Source organism: Passer domesticus, chromosome 8 (assembly GCF_036417665.1).
Source record: "Passer domesticus isolate bPasDom1 chromosome 8, bPasDom1.hap1, whole genome shotgun sequence".
Classification (NCBI taxonomy): domain Eukaryota; kingdom Metazoa; phylum Chordata; class Aves; order Passeriformes; family Passeridae; genus Passer; species Passer domesticus.
Genome location: NC_087481.1, coordinates 797,501 through 813,155, shown reverse-complemented (window position 1 = coordinate 813,155; position 15,655 = coordinate 797,501). Strand labels below are relative to the sequence as shown.

General features: G+C 58.2%; 6 pseudogenes; all 6 read left to right on the top strand.

Annotated features, from left to right (window-relative positions):
* The first annotated feature begins 236 nt into the window (after window positions 1–236).
* Window positions 237–2,871, top strand: LOC135306038 (cilia- and flagella-associated protein 251-like; annotated as a pseudogene).
* A 13-nt stretch (window positions 2,872–2,884) lies between these two features.
* LOC135306037 (glutamic acid-rich protein-like) lies at window positions 2,885–6,152 on the top strand (annotated as a pseudogene).
* LOC135306036 (cilia- and flagella-associated protein 251-like) lies at window positions 5,843–7,220 on the top strand (annotated as a pseudogene).
* A 1,767-nt stretch (window positions 7,221–8,987) lies between these two features.
* On the top strand, window positions 8,988–12,918 carry LOC135306035 (cilia- and flagella-associated protein 251-like; annotated as a pseudogene).
* A 1,115-nt stretch (window positions 12,919–14,033) lies between these two features.
* On the top strand, window positions 14,034–15,526 carry LOC135306034 (glutamic acid-rich protein-like; annotated as a pseudogene).
* The window catches only part of LOC135306033 (cilia- and flagella-associated protein 251-like), a 1,271-nt pseudogene continuing 1,048 nt past the window's right edge, over window positions 15,433–15,655 (top strand).

Below are 15,655 nucleotides of genomic sequence, written 5' to 3'. Positions count from 1 at the left end.
GGAATAGGAGGAGGAGTATGAGGTGGAAGATAAGGAGGAGGAGGAGGGTGAGAAGAAGGAGGAGGATGAGGTGGAGGAATAAAAGGAGGAGGAGGATAAGGAGGACGGCATACTTGGAGGAGAACCAGGCTGAGGAGAAGGAGGACAAGGAGTACGAGGAGGAGGACGAGAACAAGGACAAGGAGGAGGAAGAGGAGGAGGACGATGAGGACGAGTAGGAGGACAAGGAGGACAAGAAGGATGAGGAGAAGGAGGAGGAGGAAGAGAAGGACGAGGAGGAAGAGGAGGAGGAAGACTAGGAGGAGGAGGAGGAGGAGGAGGAGGAGGAAGACTAGGAGGAGGAGGAGGAGGAGGAGGAGGAGGAGGAGGAGGAGGAGGAGGAGGAGGAGGAGGAGGAGGAAGAGGACGAGGAAGAGGATAATGAGGAGGAGGAGGACGAGGAGGAGGAGGAGGAAGAGGAGAAGGAGGAGGAAGACGAGGAGGAAGAGGAGGAGGAGGAGAAACAGGAAGAGGAGGAGGAGGACAAGAACAAGGAAGAGGACGAGGAGGACGAGGACGAGGAGGAGGATGAGGAGGACATGGAGGACGAGGATGAGGAGGAGGACGAGGAGGAGGAGGAAGAGGAGGAGGAGGACGCAGAGGACGAGGAAGAGGAGGAGGACTAGGAGGAGGATGAGGAGGAAATTAAGGAGGTGGAGGAGGAGAACTAGGAGAAAGAGGAAGAGGACGAGGAGGAGGAGGAGGAGAGGAGGACATGGAGGATGAGGAGGAGGAGAAGTAGAAGGAGGAGGAGGACGCAGAGGATGAGGAAGAGGAGGAGGAGTAGGCGTACGAGAAGGATGAGGAGGAAGAAAAGGAGGTGGAGGAGGAGGAGTAGGAGGAGGAGGACGAGGAGGAGAAGGATGAAAAGTTGGAGCACGAGGATGAGGAGGACACGGAGGATGAGGAAAAGGAGGAGGACGAGGAGGAGCAGTAGGAGGAGGAGGACAAGGAGAAGGAGGAGGAGGCGGAGGACAAAGAGGAGGTGGAGGAGGAAAAGGAGGAGGAGGATAAGGTGGATGGAACAGTTGGAGGTGGACCAGGTTGAGGAGAAGGAGGACAAGGAGTACAAGGAAGAAGACAAGAAAAGGACAAGGAGGAGGAGGAGGACACGGAGGAGGAGGACAAGGAGGATGATGAAGAGGAGGAGGAGGAGGAGTAGGAGGTGGACGAGGATGAGGACGAGGACGAGGAGGATGAGGACGAGGACGAAGAGGAGGAGGCAGTCGAAGAGGACGAGGAGGAGGAGGAAGAGGAGGAGGAGGACAAGGACAAGGAGGAGGAAAGTGAGGAGGACGAGGAGGAGGAGGAGGACAAGGACGACGAAAAGGAGGATGACGAGGACGAGGAGGACGAGGAGGAGGAGGACGAGGAGGATGAGGAGGACGAGGAGGAGGACAAGGAGGAGGAGGAGGAGGATAGGGGAAGAGAAGGAGGAGGAGCAGGACGAGGAGGAGGATGAGGAGGACAAAGAGGACGAAAAGGAGGAAGACGAGGACGAGGAGGACAAAGAGGAGGACGAAGAGGACACGGAGGACGAGGAGGACACAGAGGATGAGGAGGAGGAGGAATAGTTGAACGAGGAGGAGGAGAAGGATGAGTAGGAGGAGGTGTAGGAAAAGGAGGATAAGGAGAAGGAGAAGGAGGAGGAGGACAAGGAGGAGGAGGACGAGGAGGACGAGGATGACACGGAGGATGAGGAGTAGGAGGAGGAGGACAAGGAGAAGGAGGAGGAGGAGGAGCAGGACGAGGACGTGGAGGACGAGGAGGAGGAGGAGGACAAGGAGGATGAAACGTAGGAGGATGAGGATGAGGAGGACGAGGAGGAGGAGGACGAGGAGGAGGTGGAGGCGGAAAAGGAGGCAGAGGATAAGGTGTATGAAATAGTTGGAGGAGGACCAGGCTGAGGAGAAGGAGGACAAGGAGTACATGGAAGAGGACGACAAAAAGGACAAGGAGCAGGAGGAGGAAAAGGAGGAGGAGGACGAGGACGAGGACGAGGACGACGACAGGGAGGACAAGGAGGAGGAGGAGCATGAGGAGGAGGACGAGGAGGATGAGGAGGATGAGGAGGAGGAGAAGGAGGAGGAGAAGGAGGAGGAGGAGGAGGACGAGGAGGAGGAGGATGAGGACGAGGAGGAGGAGGAGGAGGAGGACAAGGAGGACGAAAAGGAGGAGGATGATGACGAGGAGGAGGAGGACGAGGAGAATGAGGAGGACGAATGGAGGAAGACGAGGACGAGCAGGAGGAGGACGAGGAGGATGAGGAGGACGAGGAGGAGGACAAGGAGGAGGAGGACGAGGAGGACGAGGATGACACGGAGGATGAGGAGTAGGAGGAGGAGGACAAGGAGAAGGAGGAGGAGGAGGACGAGGACGTGGAGGACGAAGAGAAGGAGGAGGAGGAGGACGAGGAGGAGGAGGACGAAGAGGATGAGGAGGACGAGGAGGAGGGCAAGGAGGAGGAGGAGGACGAGGAGGAGGAGCAGGACACGGAGGATGAGGAGTAGGAGGAGGACGAAGAGGAGAACGAGGAGGAGGAGGAGTAGGAGGAGGAGGAGGACAAGAAGAAGGAGGAGGAGGAGGAGGACAAAGAGGAGGTGGAGGAGGATGAGGAGGAGGAGTATAAGGTGGATGGGATAGTTGGAGGTGGATGAGGCTGAGGAGAAGGAGGACAAGGAGTACAAAGAAGAGGACGAGAAAAAGGACAAGGAGGAGGAGAACACGGAGGCGGAGGACAAGAAGGAGGAGGACACGGAGGAGGACGAGGAGGAGAAGGACGACGAGGAGGTCGAGGAGGATGATGAAGAGGAGGAGGAGGAGGAGGAGTAAGAGTGGGACGACGATGAGGATGAGGACGAGGACGAGGAGGATGAGGACGAGGACGAAGAGGAGGAGGCGGACGAAGAGGACGAGGAGGAGGAGGAGGAGGAGGAAGAGGAGGACGAGGAGGAGAAACAGGAGGAGGAGGAGGAAAACGAGGACGAGAATGAGGACAAGTAAGAGGATGAGGAGGATGAGGAGGACGCAGAGGACGAGGAAGAGGAGCAGGAGTCTGAGGAGGATGAGGAGGACGAGGAGGAGGAGGAGGACAAGGACGAGGAGGAGGAAAAGGAGGAGGACGAGGACGAGGAGGACAAGGAGGAGGAGGAGGAGGAGGAGGAGGAGGAGGACGAGGAGGACGAGGAGGACGAGGAGGAGGAGGAGGAGCAGGACGGGGAAGAGAAGGAGGAGGAGCAGGACGAGGACAAGGAAGAGGAGGACAAAGAGGACGAAAAGGAGAAAGACGAGGACGAGGAGGACAAGGAGGAGGACAAGGAGGAGGACGAAGAGGACACGGAGGACGAGGAGGACACAGAGGACGGGGAGGAGGAGGAATAGTTGAATGAGGAGGACGAGAAGGATGAGCAGGAGGAGGTGTAGGAAAAGGAGGATAAGGAGAAGGAGGAGGAGGAGGACAAGGAGGAGGAGGACGAGGAGGATGAGGATGACACAGAGGATGAGGAGTAGGAGGAGGACGACAAGAAGAAGGAGGAGGAGGATGAGGAGGACGAGGACAAGGACGAGGAGGAGGAGGACGAGGAGGAGGTGAAGGCGGAAAAGGAGGCAGAGGATAAGGTGTATGAAATAGTTGGAGGAGGACCAGGCTGAGGAGAAGGAGGACAAGGAGTACACGGAAGAGGATGACAAAAAGGACAAGGAGCAGGAGGAGGAAAAGGAGGAGGAGGAGGAGGAGGAGGAGGACGAGGAGGACGAGGAGGAGGTGGAGGCGGAAAAGGAGGCAGAGGATAAGGTGTATGAAATAGTTGGAGGAGGACCAGGCTGAGGAGTAGGAGGACAAGGAGTACACGGAAGAGGATGACAAAAAGGACAAGGAGCAGGAGGAGGAAAAGGAGGAGGAGGAGGACGAGGACGAGGACGACGACGACGACAGGGAGGACAAGGAGGAGGCGGAGCAGGAGGAGGAGGATGAGGAGGATGAGGAGGATGAGGAGGAGGAGAAGGAGGAGGAGAAGGAGGAGGAGGAGGAGGACGAGGACATGGAGGACGAGGAGGAGGATGAGGAGGACGAGGAGGAGGAGGAGGACAAGGACGAGGAGGAGGAAAAGGAGGAGGAAGAGGACGAGGAGGAGGAGGAGGAGGAGGAGGACGAGGAGGACGAGGAGGACGAGGAGGACGAGGAGGATGAGGAGGACGAGGAGGAGGACAAGGAGGAGGAGGAGGAGGAGGAGGACGGGGAAGAGAAGGAGGAGGAGCATGACGAGGAGGAGGACGAGGAGGACAAAGAGGACGAAAAGGAGGAAGACGAGGACGAGGAGGACAAGGAGGAGGACAAGGAGGAGGACGAAGAGGACACGGAGGACGAGGAGGACACAGAGGATGAGGAGGAGGAGGAATAGTTGAATGAGGAGGACGAGAAGGATGAGTAGGAGGAGGTGTAGGAAAAGGAGGATAAGGAGAAGGAGGAGGAGGAGGAGGACAAGGAGGAGGAGGACGAGGAGGATGAGGATGACACGGAGGATGAGGAGTAGGAGGAGGAGGACAAGGAGAAGGAGGAGGAGGATGAGGAGGACGAGGACGAGGAGGAGGAGGACGAGGAGGAGGTGGAGGCGGAAAAGGAGGCAGAGGATAAGGTGTATGAAATAGTTGGAGGAGGACCAGGCTGAGGAGAAGGAGGACAAGGAGTACATGGAAGAGGACGACAAAAAGGACAAGGAGGAGGAAGAGGAAAAGGAGGATGAGGAGGACGAGGAGGAGGACAAGGAGGAGGAGCAGGAGGAGGAGGACGAGGAGGATGAGGAGGATGAGGAGGAGGAGAAGGAGGAGGAGAAGGAGGAGGAGGAGGAGAATGAGGACATGGAGGACGAGGAGGCGGAGGAGGAGGAAGAGGAGAACGAGGAGGAGGAGGAGGAGGAGGAGGAGGAGGAGGAGGAGGAGGAGGAGGAGGAGGAGGAGGAGGAGGAGGAGGAGGAGGAGGAGGACAAGGAGTACAAAGAAGAGGACGAGAAAAAGGACAAGGAGGAGGATGAGGATACGGAGGCGGAGGACAAGAAGGAGGAGGACACGGAGGAGGACGAGGAGGAGAAGGACGACGAGGAGGTCGAGGAGGATGATGAAGAGGAGGAGGAGGAGGAGTAGGAGTGGGACGAGGATGAGGATGAGGACGAGGACGAGGAGGATGAGGGTGAGGATGAAGAGGAGGAGGCGGACGAAGAGGACGAGGAGGAGGAGGAGGAGGAAGAGGAGGACGAGGAGGAGAAACAGGAGGAGGAGGATGAGAATGAGGACAAGTAAGAGGATGAGGAGGATGAGGAGGAGGAGTAGGACAAGGACGAGGAGGAGGGAAAGGAGGAGGACGAGGACGAGGAGGACGAGGAGGAGGACAAGGAGGAGGAGGAGGAGGAAGAGGAGGAGGAGGCCAAAGAGGACGAAAACGAGGAAGACCAGGACGAGGAGGACAAGGAGGACGACAAGGAGGAGGACGAAGAGGACACGGAGGACGGGGAGGACACAGAGGATGAGGAGGAGGAGGAATAGTTGAACGAGGAGGACGAGAAGGGTGAATAGGAGGAGGTGTAGGAAAAGGAGGATAAGGAGAAGGAGGAGGAGGAGGAGCACAAGGAGGAGGAGGACGAGGATGACACGGAGGATGAGGAGTAGGAGGAGGAGGACAAGGAGAAGGAGGAGTAGGAGGAGGAGGACGAGGATGACACGGAGGATGAGGAGTAGGAGGAGGAGGACAACGAGAAGGAGGAGGACAAGGAGGAGGTGGAGGCGGAGAAGGAGGTGGAGGATAAGGTGTATGAAATATTTGGAGGAGGACAAGGCTGAGCAGAAGGAGGACAAGGAGTACACGGAAGAGGACGACAAAAAGGACAAGGAGCAGGAGGATGAAAAGGAGTAGGAGGACGAGGACGACGACGACGACGTGGAGGACAAGGAGGAGGAGGAGCAGGAGGATGAGGAGGAGGAGAAGGAGGAGGAGAAGGAGGAGGAGGAGGAGAACGAGGACATGGAGGACGAGGAGGCGGAGGAGTAGGAGGAGGACGAGGAGGACGAGGAGGATGAGGAGGACGAGGAGGAGGACAAGGAGGAGGAGGAGGACGAGGAGGAGGAGCAGGACACGGAGGATGAGTAGGAGGAGGAGGAAGAGGAGGAGGAGGAGGAGGAGGAGGAGGAGGAGGAGGAGGAGGAGGATAAAGAGGAGGTGGACGAGGCTGAGGAAAAGGAGGAAAAGGAGTACAAAGAAGAGGACGAGAAAAAGGACAAGGAGGAGGAGGAGGACACGGAGGCAGAGGACAAGAAGGAGGAGGACACGGAGGAGGACGAGGAGGAGAAGGACGACGAGGAGGTCGAGGAGGATGATGAAGAGGAGGAGGAGGAGGAGTAGGAGTGGGATGAGGATGTGGATGAGGACGAGGACGAGGAGGTCGAGGAGGATGATGAAGAGGAGGAGGAGGAGGAGTAGGAGGTGGACGAGGATGAGGACGAGGACGAGGAGGATGAGGACGAGGACGAGGAGGGTGAGGACGAGGACGAAGAGGAGGAGGCGGATGAAGAGGACGAGGAGGAGGAGGAGGAGGAGGAAGAGGAGGACGAGGAGGAGAAACAGGAGGAGGAAGAGGAAAACGAGAATGAGGAAAAGTAAGAGGATGAGGAGGATTAGGAGGATGCAGAGGACGAGGAAGAGGAGCAGGAGTCTGAGGAGGATGAGGAGGACGAGGAGGAGGAGGAGGACAAGGAGGAGGAAAAGGAGGAGGATGAGGACGAGGAGGACGAGGAGGAGGAGGAGGACGAGGAGGAGGAGGAGGAGGACCAGGATGAGGAGGAGGAAGAGGAGTAAGAGGACGAGGAGGGGGACAAGGACGACGAAAAGGAGGATGACAAGGACGAGGAGGACGAGGAGGAGGAGGACGAGGAGGATGAGGAGGACGAGGAGGAGGACAAGGAGGAGGAGGAGGAGGAGGACGGGGAAGAGAAGGAGGAGGAGCAGGACGAGGAGGAGGATGAGGAGGACAAAGAGGACGAAAAGGAGGAAGATGAGGACGAGGAGGACAAGGAGGAGGACAAGGAGGAGGACGAAGAGGACACGGAGGACGAGGAGGACACGGAGGATGAGGAGGAGGAGGAATAGTTGAACGAGGAGGACGAGAAGGATGAGTAGGAGGAGGTGCAGGAAAAGGAGGATAAGGAGAAGGAGGAGGACAAGGAGGTGGAGGACGAGGAGAATGAGGAGGACGAAAGGAGGAAGACGAGGACGAGGAGGAGGACGAGGAGGAGGAGCAGGACACGGAGGATGAGGAGTAGGAGGAGGAGGAGGAGGAGGATGAGGAAGAGGAGGAGGAGGAGGAGGAGGACGAGGAGGAGGAGGAGGAGGAGGAAAAGGAGGAGTACGAGGACGAGGAGGAGGAGGAGGACAAGGTAGAGAATGAGGAGGAGGAGGAGGAGGAGGAGGAGGAGGAGGAGGAGGAGGATGAGTAGGAGGAGGAGGAGGAGGAGGAGGAGGAGGAGGAGTGGGACGAGGATAAGGATGAGGAGGAGGACGAGGAGGATGAGGATGAGGATGAGGAGGATGAGGACGAGGACGATGAGGAGGAGGTGGATGAAGAGGACGAGGTGGATGAGAAGCAGGAGGAGGAGGAGGAGGAGGAGGAGGAGGAGGAGGAGGAGGAGGAGGAGGACGACGATGACGACGACGACGACGACGATGACGACGAGGACGAGGGATGATGAGGACAAGGAGGAGAAGGAGGAGGACAAGGAGGACGAAAAGGAGGAGGACGAGGAAGAGGAGGATGAGGAGGAGGAGGACGAGGACGTGCAGGACGAGGACGACAAGGAGGAGGAGGACGCGAGGACAAGGAGGAGGACAAGGAGGAGGACGAGGAGGGCGAGGAGGACACAGAGGATGAGGAGGACGAGGAAGAGGAAGAGTTGAACGAGGAGGATGAGGAGGAGGATTAGGAGGAGGAGTAGGAACAGCAGGACAAGGAGAAGGAGGAGGAGGAGGAGGACAAAGAGGAGGTGGACATGGAAAAGGAGGAGGAGAAAACGGTGGATGAAATAGTTGGAGGAGGACCAGGCTGAGGAGAAGGAGGACAAGGAGAATGAGGAAGAGGACGAAAAAAAGGACAAGGTGGAGGAGGAGGACAAGGAGGAGGAGGACGAGGAGGCGGAGGAGGACGAGGACGTGGAGGATGAGGAGAAGGAGGAGGACGAGGATGTGGAGGACGAGGAGGACGAGGAGGAGAGGGACGAGGAAGATGAGGTGGACGTGAAGGAGGAGGAGGAGGAGGCGGAATATGATGAGAAGGAGGAGGAGGGAGAGGAGAATGAGGAGGAGGAGGAGGATGAGTAGGAGGAGGAGGTGGACAAGGAGGAGGAGGACGAGGAGGAGGATGGTGAGGAGGAGAAGGAGGAGTAGGAGGGCGATGAGGATGAGGACAAGGACGCGGAGGATTAGGCGGAGGAGGAAGATGAGGAGGCGGACGAAGAGAAAGAGAAGGACGAGGACGAGGAGGACGAGGAGGACAGGGAGGATGCGGAGGACGAGGAGGAGGAAGAGTTGAACGAGGAGGACGAGTAGGAGGATTAGGAGGAGGAGTAGGAAAAGGAGGACAAAGGGAAGGAGGAGGAGGAGGAGGACAAAGAGGAGGTGGACATGGAAAAGGAGGAGGAGAATAAGGTGGATGAAATAGTTGGAGGGGAACCAGGCTGAGGAGAAGGAGGAAGAGGAGAATGAGGACGAGGACGAAGAGGAGGAGGCGGACGAAGAGGACGAGGAGGACGAGGACGAGGAGGATGAGGAGCAGGAGGAGGAGGAGGAGACGGAGGAGGAGGAGGTGGAGGAGGAGGAGGAGGAGGAGTAGGAGGAGGAGGAGAAGGATGACGACGGCGAGGACGAGCAAGACGAGGAGGTGGAAAATAAGGATGAGGAGGAGAAGGACATGGAGGAGGAGGAAAAGGACACGGAGGAGGAAAAGCAGGAGGACGTGGACGAGGAGGACAAGGAGGAAGAGGACGAGGACGAGGACAATGAGGAGGAGGAGGAGGAGGAGGAGGAGGAGGAGGAGGAGGAGGAGGAGGAGGAGGAGGAGGAGGAGGAGGAGGACGAGGAGGAGGAAGAGGAGGTGGATGATGAGGAGGAGGATAAGGACAAGGAGGACGCGGAGGAGGACAAGGAGGAGGAGGACGACGAGGAGGTCGAGGAGGATGATGAAGAGGAGGAGGAGGAGTAGTAGGAGTGGGACGAGGATGAGGATGTGGACGAGGACGAGGAGGATGTGGACGAGGACGAGGAGGATGAGGACGAGGACGAGGAGGATGAGGAGCAGGAGGAGGAGATGGAGGAGGAGGAGGAGGAGGTGGAGGAGGAGGAGGTGGACGAGGATGAGGACGAGGACGAGGAGGATGAGGACGAGGACGAAGAGGAGGAGGCAGTCGAAGAGGACGAGGAGGAGGAGGAAGAGGAGGAGGAGGACAAGGACAAGGAGGAGGAAAGTGAGGAGGACGAGGAGGAGGAGGAGGACAAGGACGACGAAAAGGAGGATGACGAGGACGAGGAGGACGAGGAGGAGGAGGACGAGGAGGATGAGGAGGAGGAGGAGGAGGACGAGGAGGATGAGGAGGACAAGGAGGAGGACAAGGAGTAGGAGGAGGAGGATAGGGGAAGAGAAGGAGGAGGAGCAGGACGAGGAGGAGGATGAGGAGGACAAAGAGGACGAAAAGGAGGAAGACGAGGACGAGGAGGACAAAGAGGAGGACGAAGAGGACACGGAGGACGAGGAGGACACAGAGGATGAGGAGGAGGAGGAATAGTTGAACGAGGAGGAGGAGAAGGATGAGTAGGAGGAGGTGTAGGAAAAGGAGGATAAGGAGAAGGAGAAGGAGGAGGAGGACAAGGAGGAGGAGGACGAGGAGGACGAGGATGACACGGAGGATGAGGAGTAGGAGGAGGAGGACAAGGAGAAGGAGGAGGAGGAGGAGCAGGACGAGGACGTGGAGGACGAGGAGGAGGAGGAGGACAAGGAGGATGAAACGTAGGAGGATGAGGATGAGGAGGACGAGGACGAGGACGAGGAGGAGGTGGAGGCGGAAAAGGAGGCAGAGGATAAGGTGTATGAAATAGTTGGAGGAGGACCAGGCTGAGGAGAAGGAGGACAAGGAGTACATGGAAGAGGACGACAAAAAGGACAAGGAGCAGGAGGAGGAAAAGGAGGAGGAGGACGAGGACGAGGACGACGACGACGACAGGGAGGACAAGGAGGAGGAGGAGCATGAGGAGGAGGACGAGGAGGATGAGAAGGATGAGGAGGAGGAGAAGGAGGAGGAGAAGGAGGAGGAGGAGGAGGACGAGGACATGGAGGACGAGGAGGAGGAGGATGAGGACGAGGAGAAGGAGGAGGACAAGGAGGACGAAAAGGAGGAGGATGATGACGAGGAGGAGGAGGACGAGGAGAATGAGGAGGACGAAAGGAGGAAGACGAGGACGAGCAGGAGGAGGACGAGGAGGATGAGGAGGACGAGGAGGAGGACAAGGAGGAGGAGGACGAGGAGGACGAGGATGACACGGAGGATAAGGAGTAGGAGGAGGAGGACAAGGAGAAGGAGGAGGAGGAGGACGAGGACGTGGAGGACGAAGAGAAGGAGGAGGAGGAGGACGAGGAGGAGGGCAAGGAGGAGGAGGAGGACGAGGAGGAGGAGCAGGACACGGAGGATGAGGAGTAGGAGGAGGACGAAGAGGAGAACGAGGAGGAGGAGGAGTAGGAGGAGGAGGAGGACAAGAAGAAGGAGGAGGAGGAGGAGGACAAAGAGGAGGTGGAGGAGGATGAGGAGGAGGAGTATAAGGTGGATGGGATAGTTGGAGGTGGACGAGGCTGAGGAGAAGGAGGACAAGGAGTACAAAGATGAGGACGAGAAAAAGGACAAGGAGGAGGAGGACACGGAGGCGAAGGACAAGAAGGAGGAGGACACGGAGGAGGATGAGGAGGAGAAGGACGACGAGGAGGTCGAGGAGGATGATGAAGAGGAGGAGGAGGAGGAGGAGTAAGAGTGGGACGACGATGAGGATGAGGACGAGGACGAGGAGGATGAGGACGAGGACGAAGAGGAGGAGGCGGACGAAGAGGACGAGGAGGAGGAGGAGGAGGAGGAAGAGGAGGACGAGGAGGAGAAACAGGAGGAGGAGGAGGAAAACGAGGACGAGAATGAGGACAAGTAAGAGGATGAGGAGGATGAGGAGGACGCAGAGGACGAGGAAGAGGAGCAGGAGTCTGAGGAGGATGAGGAGGACGAGGAGGAGGAGGAGGACAAGGACGAGGAGGAGGAAAAGGAGGAGGACGAGGACGAGGAGGACAAGGAGGAGGAGGAGGAGGAGGAGGAGGACGAGGACGAGGAGGACGAGGAGGACGAGGAGGAGGAGGAGGAGCAGGACGGGGAAGAGAAGGAGGAGGAGCAGGACGAGGACAAGGAAGAGGAGGACAAAGAGGACGAAAAGGAGAAAGACGAGGACGAGGAGGACAAGGAGGAGGACAAGGAGGAGGACGAAGAGGACACGGAGGACGAGGAGGACACAGAGGACGGGGAGGAGGAGGAATAGTTGAATGAGGAGGACGAGAAGGATGAGCAGGAGGAGGTGTAGGAAAAGGAGGATAAGGAGAAGGAGGAGGAGGAGGACAAGGAGGAGGAGGACGAGGAGGATGAGGATGACACAGAGGATGAGGAGTAGGAGGAGGACGACAAGAAGAAGGAGGAGGAGGATGAGGAGGACGAGGACGAGGACGAGGAGGAGGAGGACGAGGAGGAGGTGAAGGCGGAAAAGGAGGCAGAGGATAAGGCGTATGAAATAGTTGGAGGAGGACCAGGCTGAGGAGAAGGAGGACAAGGAGTACACGGAAGAGGATGACAAAAAGGACAAGGAGCACGAGGAGGAAAAGGAGGAGGAGGAGGAGGAGGAGGAGGACGAGGAGGACGAGGAGGAGGTGGAGGCGGAAAAGGAGGCAGAGGATAAGGTGTATGAAATAGTTGGAGGAGGACCAGGCTGAGGAGTAGGAGGACAAGGAGTACACGGAAGAGGATGACAAAAAGGACAAGGAGCAGGAGGAGGAAAAGGAGGAGGAGGAGGACGAGGACGAGGACGACGACGACGACAGGGAGGACAAGGAGGAGGCGGAGCAGGAGGAGGAGGATGAGGAGGATGAGGAGGATGAGGAGGAGGAGAAGGAGGAGGAGAAGGAGGAGGAGGAGGAGGACGAGGACATGGAGGACGAGGAGGAGGATGAGGAGGACGAGGAGGAGGAGGAGGACAAGGACAAGGAGGAGGAAAAGGAGGAGGAAGAGGACGAGGAGGAGGAGGAGGAGGACGAAGAGGACGAGGAGGACGAGGAGGACGAGGAGGATGAGGAGGACGAGGAGGAGGACAAGGAGGAGGAGGAGGAGGAGGAGGACGGGGAAGAGAAGGAGGAGGAGCATGACGAGGAGGAGGACGAGGAGGACAAAGAGGACGAAAAGGAGGAAGACGAGGACGAGGAGGACAAGGAGGAGGACAAGGAGGAGGACGAAGAGGACACGGAGGACGAGGAGGACACAGAGGATGAGGAGGAGGAGGAATAGTTGAATGAGGAGGACGAGAAGGATGAGTAGGAGGAGGTGTAGGAAAAGGAGGATAAGGAGAAGGAGGAGGAGGAGGAGGACAAGGAGGAGGAGGACGAGGAGGATGAGGATGACACGGAGGATGAGGAGTAGGAGGAGGAGGACAAGGAGAAGGAGGAGGAGGATGAGGAGGACGAGGACGAGGAGGAGGAGGACGAGGAGGAGGTGGAGGCGGAAAAGGAGGCAGAGGATAAGGTGTATGAAATAGTTGGAGGAGGACCAGGCTGAGGAGAAGGAGGACAAGGAGTACATGGAAGAGGACGACAAAAAGGACAAGGAGGAGGAAGAGGAAAAGGAGGATGAGGAGGACGAGGAGGAGGACAAGGAGGAGGAGCAGGAGGAGGAGGACGAGGAGGATGAGGAGGATGAGGAGGAGGAGAAGGAGGAGGAGAAGGAGGAGGAGGAGGAGAATGAGGACATGGAGGACGAGGAGGCGGAGGAGGAGGAAGAGGAGAACGAGGAGGAGGAGGAGGAGGAGGAGGAGGAGGAGGAGGAGGAGGAGGAGGAGGAGGAGGAGGACAAGGAGTACAAAGAAGAGGACGAGAAAAAGGACAAGGAGGAGGATGAGGATACGGAGGCGGAGGACAAGAAGGAGGAGGACACGGAGGAGGACGAGGAGGAGAAGGACGACGAGGAGGTCGAGGAGGATGATGAAGAGGAGGAGGAGGAGGAGGAGTAGGAGTGGGACGAGGATGAGGATGAGGACGAGGACGAGGAGGATGAGGGTGAGGATGAAGAGGAGGAGGCGGACGAAGAGGACGAGGAGGAGGAGGAGGAGGAAGAGGAGGACGAGGAGGAGAAACAGGAGGAGGAGGATGAGAATGAGGACAAGTAAGAGGATGAGGAGGATGAGGAGGAGGAGTAGGACAAGGACGAGGAGGAGGGAAAGGAGGAGGACGAGGACGAGGAGGACGAGGAGGAGGACAAGGAGGAGGAGGAGGAGGAAGAGGAGGAGGAGGCCAAAGAGGATGAAAACGAGGAAGACCAGGACGAGGAGGACAAGGAGGACGACAAGGAGGAGGACGAAGAGGACACGGAGGACGGGGAGGACACAGAGGATGAGGAGGAGGAGGAATAGTTGAACGAGGAGGACGAGAAGGGTGAATAGGAGGAGGTGTAGGAAAAGGAGGATAAGGAGAAGGAGGAGGAGGAGGAGCACAAGGAGGAGGAGGACGAGGATGACACGGAGGATGAGGAGTAGGAGGAGGAGGACAAGGAGAAGGAGGAGTAGGAGGAGGAGGACGAGGATGACACGGAGGATGAGGAGTAGGAGGAGGAGGACAACGAGAAGGAGGTGGACAAGGAGGAGGTGGAGGCGGAGAAGGAGGTGGAGGATAAGGTGTATGAAATATTTGGAGGAGGACAAGGCTGAGCAGAAGGAGGACAAGGAGTACACGGAAGAGGACGACAAAAAGGACAAGGAGCAGGAGGATGAAAAGGAGTAGGAGGACGAGGACGACGACGACGACGTGGAGGACAAGGAGGAGGAGGAGCAGGAGGATGAGGAGGAGGAGAAGGAGGAGGAGAAGGAGGAGGAGGAGGAGAACGAGGACATGGAGGACGAGGAGGCGGAGGAGTAGGAGGAGGACGAGGAGGACGAGGAGGATGAGGAGGACGAGGAGGAGGACAAGGAGGAGGAGGAGGACGAGGAGGAGGAGCAGGACACGGAGGATGAGTAGGAGGAGGAGGAAGAGGAGAACGAGGAGGAGGAGGAGGAGGAGGAGGAGGAGGAGGAGGAGGAGGAGGAGGAGGAGGAGGAGGAGGAGGAGGAGGAGGAGGAGGATAAAGAGGAGGTGGACGAGGCTGAGGAAAAGGAGGAAAAGGAGTACAAAGAAGAGGACGAGAAAAAGGACAAGGAGGAGGAGGAGGACACGGAGGCAGAGGACAAGAAGGAGGAGGACACGGAGGAGGACGAGGAGGAGAAGGACGACGAGGAGGTCGAGGAGGATGATGAAGAGGAGGAGGAGGAGGAGTAGGAGTGGGATGAGGATGTGGATGAGGACGAGGACGAGGAGGTCGAGGAGGATGATGAAGAGGAGGAGGAGGAGGAGTAGGAGGTGGACGAGGATGAGGACGAGGACGAGGAGGATGAGGACGAGGACGAGGAGGGTGAGGACGAGGACGAAGAGGAGGAGGCGGACGAAGAGGACGAGGAGGAGGAGGAGGAGGAGGAAGAGGAGGACGAGGAGGAGAAACAGGAGGAGGAAGAGGAAAACGAGAATGAGGAAAAGTAAGAGGATGAGGAGGATTAGGAGGATGCAGAGGACGAGGAAGAGGAGGAGGAGTCTGAGGAGGATGAGGAGGACGAGGAGGAGGAGGAGGACAAGGAGGAGGAAAAGGAGGAGGACGAGGACGAGGAGGACGAGGAGGACGAGGAGGACGAGGAGGAGGAGGAGGAGGACCAGGATGAGGAGGAGGAAGAGGAGTAAGAGGACGAGGAGGGGGACAAGGACGACGAAAAGGAGGATGACAAGGACGAGGAGGACGAGGAGGAGGAGGACGAGGAGGATGAGGAGGACGAGGAGGAGGACAAGGAGGAGGAGGAGGAGGAGGACGGGGAAGAGAAGGAGGAGGAGCAGGACGAGGAGGAGGATGAGGAGGACAAAGAGGACGAAAAGGAGGAAGATGAGGACGAGGAGGACAAGGAGGAGGACAAGGAGGAGGACGAAGAGGACACGGAGGACGAGGAGGACACGGAGGATGAGGAGGAGGAGGAATAGTTGAACGAGGAGGACGAGAAGGATGAGTAGGAGGAGGTGCAGGAAAAGGAGGATAAGGAGAAGGAGGAGGAGGAGGAGGACAAGGAGGTGGAGGACGAGGAGAATGAGGAGGACGAAAGGAGGAAGACGAGGACGAGGAGGAGGACGAGGAGGAGGAGCAGGACACGGAGGATGAGGAGTAGGAGGAGGAGGAGGAGGAGGATGAGGAAGAGGAGGAGGAGGAGGAGGAGGAGGAGGAGGAGGAG